Source organism: Pseudonaja textilis, chromosome 2 (assembly GCF_049901715.1).
Source record: "Pseudonaja textilis isolate UNSWEBS1 chromosome 2, rPseTex1.2, whole genome shotgun sequence".
In the NCBI taxonomy this organism is placed as follows: Eukaryota; Metazoa; Chordata; class Lepidosauria; order Squamata; family Elapidae; genus Pseudonaja; species Pseudonaja textilis.
The window spans coordinates 129,334,148-129,343,550 of NC_141991.1; the positions used below are offsets into that span (position 1 = coordinate 129,334,148).

At 39.2% G+C, this 9,403-nt stretch overlaps 1 protein-coding gene across 1 annotated transcript in view; it reads left to right on the forward strand.

Moving 5' to 3' along the window:
• The first annotated feature begins 6,690 nt into the window (after nt 1-6,690).
• The window catches only part of FAIM2 (Fas apoptotic inhibitory molecule 2), a 104,017-nt gene continuing 101,304 nt past the window's right edge, over nt 6,691-9,403 (forward strand). The window contains exon 1 of the mRNA XM_087925253.1: nt 6,691-6,794. The gene's annotated coding sequence lies outside the window, so the exon portion shown is untranslated. The remainder of the gene's footprint in view (nt 6,795-9,403) is intronic.

A 9,403-nucleotide genomic window follows, 5' to 3' on the forward strand; every position in this document is an offset into this window, starting at 1 on the left:
ACCTGCACATCATATTTCTATAGATCTAAAGCAGAGGTGGTACTCAGTAGGTTCTGACCAGTTCTGGAGAACGGGTAGCGGACATTTTGAGTAGTTCAGAGAACCAGCAAATACCACCTCTGACTGGCCCCGCCCCCATCTATTCTCTGCCTCCTGAGTCCCAGCTGATTGGCTGGGTCTTCTTTGGTTGCCTTGCACAGGAGAACGGAGCTGGAAAGCAGGTTAGTGGGGTGAAAAGGGAATGGAGATTTTGCAGTATCCTTCCCCCAGGAGTGGGGTGGGAATGGAAATTTTACAGTAACCTTTCCCTGCCACACCAAGCCCACCAAGCCACACCATGCCCACCACACCACGCCCACAGAACCGTTAGTAACATTTTTGAATCCCACCTACTGAGTTGAGAGGACACTGGTTTTCCATCAGTTATGAAAATAGGAATTTGGACTGCAGATTCAAGTTTACTATTTTCTCCACTTTGTTATTTAAATTGGAGTAAATGTGAATATTTAATCTTATCATAGGAACTCTTATCATAGGATGGGAATACATAAGATACAATAGTATACAGAACAGATAATTGCCTAGGAATCCACCTTAACTCCCTTCTTCCAGACATATCAATTAAACAAAGAAGCTTTATTTATAGCTCCCACAATGCTTCTTATCTGATATCCTTTTGGGTCATTATGCAAATTAAATAATGATAAAAAGAGAAAGAGGGTCTGTGCAATGTAATACTTACAGGATATTCACTCCTTGTTCTGGGCTAGGATTTCAAAATGGCTCAAGGCTTGACAAATGTATATTTGATTGAAAAATAATAATAATAGAATAACAGAGGTGGAAGGGATCTAACAGATTTAACAATCAGAATTGGAAGGGACCTTGTAGGTCATCTACTCCAACCCCGCACCCAAGCAGGAAACCCTACACCATTTCTGACAGATGGCAGTCCAATCTCTTCTTGAAAGTCTCAAGTGATGGCGCTCCCACAACTTCTGAGGGCAAGCTGTTCTATTGGTTGGTTGTTCTTACTGTCAGAAAGTTTCTCCTTATTTCCATGTTGAATCTCTCCTTGTTCAGTTTCCATCTATTATTCCTTGTCTGGCCTACAGGCACTTTAGAAAACAGCTTGACTCCTTCCTCTCTGTGGCAGCCCCTCAAATATTGGAAGACTGCTATCATGTCTCCCCTGGTCCTTCTCTTCACTAGACTAGCCATGCCCAGTTCCTCTAACCGTTCTTCATATGTTTTAGTCTCCAGACCCCTAATCATCCTGGTTGTTCTTCTCTGTACTTTTTCTAGAGTCTCAACATCTTTTTTGTAATGTGGTGAACAAAACTGGATGCAGTACTCTAGGTGTGGTCTTACTAAGGCTTTATAGAGTGGTATTAGTACTTCCCTTGATCTTGATTGTAACCCTCTGTTAATGCAATTTAGAATTGCATTAGCTTTTTTGGCTGCTGCTGCACACTGCTGGCTCATATTTAGCTGGTTGTCCACTAAGACTCCAAGATCCCTCTTACTACTTGGAGGTCTTCTAGTCCACCCACCTGCTCAGGCAGGAAACTCTATATCATTTCAGACTAATGGTTGTCCAATCTCTTCTTAAAAACTTCCAGGGTTGGAGCATCCACAACTTCAGGAGGCAAGTTGTTCCACTGATTAATTGTTTTAACTGTCAGGAAATTTCTTCTTAGTTCTAGGTTGCTTCTCTCCTTGATTAGTTTCCATCCATTGCTTCTTGTCCTGCCTTCTGGTGCTTTGGATTGACTTCCTCTTCTTTGTGGAACACTGCTATCATTTCATCCCTAATTCTTTTCATTCAACTAGACGTACCCAATTCCAGCAACAGTTCTTTATATGTTTTAGCCTCCAGTTCCCCTAATCATCTTTATTGCTCTTCTTTGAAGTCTTTCTAGAGTCTCAACATCTTTTTTACATTGTGGTGACCAAAACTAAATGAAGTATTCCAAGTGTGGCCTTATCCTGGGGTGGGATTCTACCGGTTCAGACCGGAGAGTACGATCACCGAAGCGGTTGTTATACTGGTGGAATCCCACCCCTAGCCTTACCAAGGCATTATAAAGTAGTATTAACACTTCATATGATCTTGATTATATCCTTCTGTTAATGCAACCTAGAACTGGGTTGGATTTTTTTGGCAGCTGCATCTCACTGCTGGCTCATATTTAAGTGATAGTCTACTAGGACTCCAAGATCCCTCTCACAGTTACAAATCTGGTCTGTTTGTGGGCTATATGCAAGGGAAGACCCTAAAACCAAATAGGCATCTTCTTAGTGTTTCCCTTCAAAGAGTCTTTGGAATACAATAAGGCACACAGAGTTAGCCTGTAAAAAGATGGGTGGGAAATAAATGTAATGAATTAAACAAATGAAGCATACACGCAAGCAATAGTATATCCTGCTAGTTTCAGATCCTGGTTTGAATAGTCTTATTTCTACAAAGGAGAAGAAAACGGGCTGTCCCTTTAAGGCCAGGTAGGAAGCATGCAGCTAACATTTCTCTTTGTTCTTGCCCTGTCTCACAGAATCCCTGCAAGCCCATGCTTTGTTTGTTCCCATGTTCCTGAGGAGTTAGAGAAATACCTGAAGGAATCAAAGACAAAGACCTGCTATAAAAGAAGATTTGTATTATTTTATTCATTTATTATCTAGGATCTCTAGCCCGCAATGCATATTCATATTTTGGCGCAGGCAAAGGTAGGAATAGTCTGAGTGATCCTGCCCAGCAGATGTGTCTGTATTACATGCCTGGTCAGGACAGACTTTTTTCAGTGTTTTCAAAGGGGGAATGTTAAGATCATTCTTCTTTTTGTTGCCATATTAGAGATTATAAGTGTGTGTTTTCCACTTTAAACTGGTGGAAGCCTATTTTGCAGCAGACAGGGCCAGAGAAGCTCCATACCAATAGAAGAAAATATTTGTAGCTCAGGTTGGGAAATTTGGTGCTGCCTGAGCTTGGTTGTTTTCTTGTAGACGTTTCATCATCCAACTAGGTAACACCATCAGTGCTGTGCAATGAAACGTCTGCAAGAAAACAACCAAGTTCAGGCAACTCCAAGGACCCTGAAGACATAGGTTTGGGGACAGTATATGGCTGTGAACATGTGAGTACTCAGGTGTATCCCTTTTAAAGATATCAAGGGAGAAAAAAGTGCTGTGTTGCTCCTGGCATTTGCAGAAGCCAAACCTGTTTCTCTTGCCTGCTTCTGGATTAGTTGTGATCTCAGTTGTTTTCAAAAGAAACCAAATCAAGGACAGAAATCGAAACTATGCATTCATTGTAGCTTGACAGGGGTTATTGTTCGGCACTTCTGCCCTTTGAGACTTTAATCCCTTTTTTGATTTTTAAGTTTGAGAGCTTGCTTTTATGTGTGATCTTGCATAAAATGGGAGGGGAAGAAGGAGGAAGGGAGGGAGAAAGGGAAGGAAGGGGGTTTACCTCTTTCATCAAAGTAACAGAGCCCTTCATGCAGCTTTCTGGAACGCGTGGGCACAGGATAGAGATGTTGTGTATGTGCATATGGGGATGCATAGGTGGCATGCAGAGAGCCCTCGAGTCAAAGAAAAATGAATGTGGGGAAAAAAACAACCCTCAGGTCTCTGAAAATCTGAGGCCGTGCTTATTTTTAGGATGAATTTGGGGGCAAGGGTAGGACTGTCTTTTTTAGAGAGACTCAAGCGCCAGAGAAATCAGGAGATTCAGGCAGTTCAAATGAGTATAAAGCTTTATTGTAAGCTTATGTTCTCCACAAGAATCTAAACCACTGGTGGTCAAGGGAAATGAGCAGCAAGTTAAAGGAATTCAAGGTGGCCTGGAGTTAGATCTTTTATGGGCCCTCGCTGGGCAGGGACTTGTAACTGATGACATGTTTGACCCTTCCCTTGGGCTCATCCTGGTCATCTCCTACAGAAATACAGTGCATGTGTATGTTGCATACAGTGTGTGTATATAGACTCTGTCTCTCCTTCTCTCTCACACACACAGTGGTGGGATTCAATATTTTTTACTACCGGTTCTGTGGGTGTGGCTTGGTGGGCATGGTGTGGCTTGGTGGGCATGGCAGGGGAAGGATACTGTAAAATCCCCATGCCGTCCCCCCTCCTGGGGGGAAGGTTACTGCAAAATCTCCCATTCTCTCCCCACCCCACTAACCTGCTTTCCAGCTCTGTTCTCCTGTGCAAGGCAACCAAAGAAGACCCAGCTGATCAGCTGGGACTCAGGAGGCAGAGAATAAATGGGGGTGGAGCCAGTCAGAGGTGGTATTTGCCTGTTCTCCGAACTACTCAAAAAATTCTGCTACCGGTTCTCCAGAACTGGTCAAAACCTGCTGAATACCACCTCTGCACACACACAATGGAATCAGGCATCAATCAAGTCTAGGTCACTTGGCTGCTAGACTTGTGTTACCATCAGCTGCTTCTCTGAGTAGCCTTGCTGTTAGACCCCATCAGAAATTTCTTGTCCTCCCCCACCAATATCTATCTATCTATCTATCTATCTATCTATCTATCTATCTATCTATCTATCTATCTATCTATCTATCTATCATCTATCTTGGACCTCTTCTTGGTAACTCTTCCACACTCCCTTTGCAGCACTATGGAACTGAAAAAGAGCTTTGGTTTGCAACTGTTTCCTTCCTGAAGTTCAGCGTTGCTCCTTTCCTTCGGCTGAGCTGTTTTGAGGGCTCTGAGGAGCAGAAATCTGGGCTCTTCAGTCGATCAACCGAACGGATAAATAAGAAACTTCAAAGTCTAAATAATGTATGATTTAATGAAAAAGGCACTTTCATTATAAATAAATAACGATATTTATTTTCATTATGTGTTGATTTGATTGGTTGATTGATGTGGTCTTCTACTCACCAACTGGCTGTCAGCCAGTCTTCATAAATCTAATGCATAAAACTGCAGCTTGTACTAGCAGGGCTTGAACTGAACAAAAGCACTCAGTGGCCTGCTATAAAACTGAGGACAATATGATTTGTGCCTCAGATGTATATAGCCCTGCTCTTTGTTTTACACAGTTGCCACAAGAAATAAACACATATCTCACCAATATCAATCATCTGCAAAGGAAGTGAAGGATACCACATAGGAGTTGGCATCATTATACAAATAAAGTAAGGTGTACTTCCATTGGAAGTCAAGATAATTTTTTTTGTGTGTGCCTTAGGAAAAATACCCTGCATTTCAATAGCATCACAGCTTGTTAGGGATATCACTTTATCTTTGAATTTTCCTCCCTCTTTCTCACTGTTATTCCAATGTTTCCTCAGTATATACAGGATCTTTTCCTCAACAGTGATTAAGACTCTTAAATAAGCTGAACTATGATTGATTGTCAGTTAACCATAAATACTGTATATACTGTATACAAAACTTATCTCAATACCTATTGTCCATTGTTGTGCCTACCATTCTTCTTAATCATGGTGAATACATTGACCATTAAATCTTCATCATTGTTTCTATGATTTCATGTCTTTTGTTTGCATTATTCTGTTGATTTAAGGTTTAATTGAAGATAAGAATTGTAAAGAAAGTAGCATGGTATGCTGTAGGAGGGTGCTGAAGAGAGAGAACCTTGTGTTACACTTCTCACAATTCTGGAATTTAAAAGGAAATATAATTGCCTTTTGCTCTATCAGCAATTTCCTTAATAGCTTTCATTGTCTTCTCTCCCATCTCTTTTCCTTTTATCTTGCCCTTTTCCTATTTATTTCATTGAAAATAATACTGCAATTTCAATTCCAGAAAAATCCTAGGTTATAGGATTTGATCATGCTAATCTTTTGATAATGATATTAGTTTTGGCCTGGTTCTTATACTAACCAAATGGTTGATACACTTAACAAAACTATTAAACACTTGTCAAAACAATTAACAATTTATTATTTATAAAGAATACTAGTGTAATAGAGACTTTGTTACTAAACTCAAAAAATTATATTTCTTCTTATCTTTTTTAATATTACGAAAACAATTCAGTGTGCTTTGCTTGGTGTCTTTTATTAATATTATATTTGAGCATCAATTGTACAATTAATTGTAGTAATTATCTGTCCATGTATAGACATTATCTTTAAAAAAATATCTCTCCGTTTTAAATAAAAAGGAGGGGAAAAAACCTGTTAGGCATTTTAAGTTCTGTTATTGTTATAATTAAAAAACCTTACACTAAGTCAGGGATCTCCAAAGTTGGCAACTTTTGTGGACTTCAACTCCCAGAATTTTGAGAGTTGAAGTCCACAACTCTTAAAGTTGCCAAGTTTGAAGACCCCTGCACTAAGTGGTAGTCCAGATTCTTGGTCATGCAATCAGATATTCAATCAATCAGTCAGTCAGTCAGTCAGTCAATCAATCAAGTCTTGGCCTTAATGCTACTGAAATTCTCCACCCTCTGCTTTTAGGCCTTTTCATTTGTGGTTCAATTCTCTGGTAACTGAAAGCTCCTGCTTCTGATATTCCTGCTGAATGTTACCATATCTTGTCCTTTAAAGCAGGGCTGTCAACCTCCTGACTTCTCCTGGAAGTTCTAGTGCAGATTCTTCAAAACTCCATCTGTATATATCTCAGGATGCTGTTTCCTCAAAAAGGCTTTGGGATGAAGGGAAGGTATTCAGATGAATAACCAGTTTTCTTGCTGTGTTTGTATTTCAGGGACCGTCAAGCTTATTCACTTCTGATCTGTGCAGAGCAATTTCCCTTCAGCATGTTTGCTTCTTGTGATAGTCTTCCTCTTTGGACCTGACAATCTCCAATTGGTAGAGTCACCTGTTCTTTGTCATTTGTCAGACAGTTTCAGAGTGAAATTTTCAAAGTGGATTTTGGCACAGAAGGCAATTCCACTGGTTTTAAAGTCATCACCTTGTCTTTTGGTTTATTTAATTTTATAGAACGTAATTGATGGGAGATCAAATACCATTCATCTCACAGATTGAGCAAACATACAGTGACTTCAGTGTCTAGGGTATTGATAAATCGTTCTTTCGAGGTTGGGCTGTCTTTTGCCTTCTGAAGGGTACACCAAACTGGCTCTTTCTGCAGCCACTGCAGATTGCAAAGTCTTAGAATGTTTTAGAAAAATGGGGCTTGAACTGCACCATGAAGCAAGAAACCTTATAGAGAAAGAAAGAAATGGAGCCAGGATTTCCTTTAACATAAGGCTAGCCTAGTTCCATGCCAGATCCAAGAAGAGAGCCCAAACCAGACAGTCAAAATGAAGGATCATGAACTGAGATGGGCTTTTACCCTATTTAGGAAACATCATTGACTGACAGAAGCAAGTTTGTACCAGATGTGGGATAGATAACCAGAAATTATCTAGAAGGTTTCCACTTCAACTCCCGACAACCTTTCCTCTAAATACTAATCCTTATAGTCCAAAAAAATCAAGAAGGCATCAGGATACTCACTTACATATACATTACTATATAAACCTATATATACTATAGAATATATACCACTAGCAACTTCATATTTAATGGATAAAAATAACAATGTTTGCTCTAACTATGGATGACTTCAAGAACATATTACTCTGGGATTTTAGTTTTTAATTAACCTTGCCTTGTACTTTCACTGTTTGCGCTCTCTCTCTCCCCCCCCTCCCTCTCTCTTCTTCTCCCTCCCTCCCTCTATTTCTCCCTCTTCTCTCTCTCTCCTCTGAATAATTACTCTCATTGGTTTTCACCTTCAACTTTCATATATAAGTGACTCTTTACTCCTTCATCCATCTTTTGGGGATCAAAGACAGATTTAGGAATCTGAAACAATTGGTATTAATTGTTATGGAGATGGCTAATCTATGGATCCTTGCCTCCTATCTATTGTACAGAGAAAACAATGGTAGGACAAAAACAGCTTTTCTCAAAAAGGATTTGTCACCTCCATCACTGTCAGAAAAACAAATCAGCTTTTTAGTGAACAAATGAAGTTGTTTAAATATCTGGGCTTTTCCTTTCAACTCCCAGGAGTCTGGAAAAAAAAACACCATGGGCTACTTTTGTACAGGTCCACAGATTTTCTAATGTTATTTTTTTGCATTACATCAACTCTAAGGGTAGCAATTATGTGGCCTGAACCATAATAATTTTCAGAGAGAAAGTTATTAGAGTTCTGTTACATAGCACATGGGTTTGCAATCAGTGTAACCCAAGCCTTCAAAAGAAAAAAGAAAAAAAGTCCAATGGCATTTTTAAGAACATTGCTGTGAATACCCAGGTCTCTTCTGAACTCTTGATGACATTTGACAACTAGGTTGTTCTCTATAGAGGATCTTGTGTGGTTCCGATGCCTCAAATCCTGGCTTCAGTTACTTCTTCATCAATAGCTCCCTATTTTTTCCTGATCTTACCTAACAAATGGGGGAAAGGTGTAGATTTGAACTTAACCTTTTATGTCATAATGGTTCAATTGGTTGACCTCAGTCAGCCTTGAGAGGGTATTGCTGAATTAAACAAGAAGTTGTTATTGGTGAATTTGTTTTTACCAAGGTTATAAATCATATACGCATTGCTTTTAAAAAATTTTTATACTATTGTATTTATTGTTGGTTTCTCTGATGTAGATAACCATATAAATTGAAATGATAATGATGATAAGATAGTTAGATGGTAGATATGGATTTCAAGTACCACAATGTTCGGTGGGAATTATTTTTTGCCACGCTTCTGCTATTTTCCTATATCTAAAGTTAGATTATGACCGGATTTCAGATTAAAATATCTGTATTAATTATTCATTCTTTGATAAATCAAACAAATGGCATAGGAAATCCCCCATTAAGAACTTAATTTTCAAAAATTTAGCAAAACTATTCCGAAGTTGATACTGTATGTTTCATATTTCACTTAAGAGTTGAAATAACAACTTCTGATGTTGAGGGAGACTTGAAAATGTTAGTCTATAATTTCTTTATGGTACTGCTATTCAGCTTTTCAAATTCATTTTGTTGTCAACTAACTTATATTGCTGTTTCAGCAGTTCAGAGGGAGATCTACCCATGGCATGGAAGACAGGCTATGGGAGACCATGTAATACACCTGCATAGGTTGTTTTCCCACAATGAAAAAGATGAGAAATGGGATATATTATGATCATCCATAGATCTACAGTTCCCAGGTCCCTGGTTCCAGACACCTCACCCTAGCCCCCCAAAAGAACCCTCAAGTATATCAATCCTGAAATAGCTTTTTCTTCCCATTAATTGCAATGGATCAGAATGTCTCCCTGCTTTTATAGATAATACATTTCCCCCTTTTTTGACCTGCTAATTGTAGAAACAAATAGCCTTCCCAATACACCCCCACACACACATTTAGAAACACTGCAGTGCTAAGTCTACCTTAATACACCATCAAGGCAGTTTTGA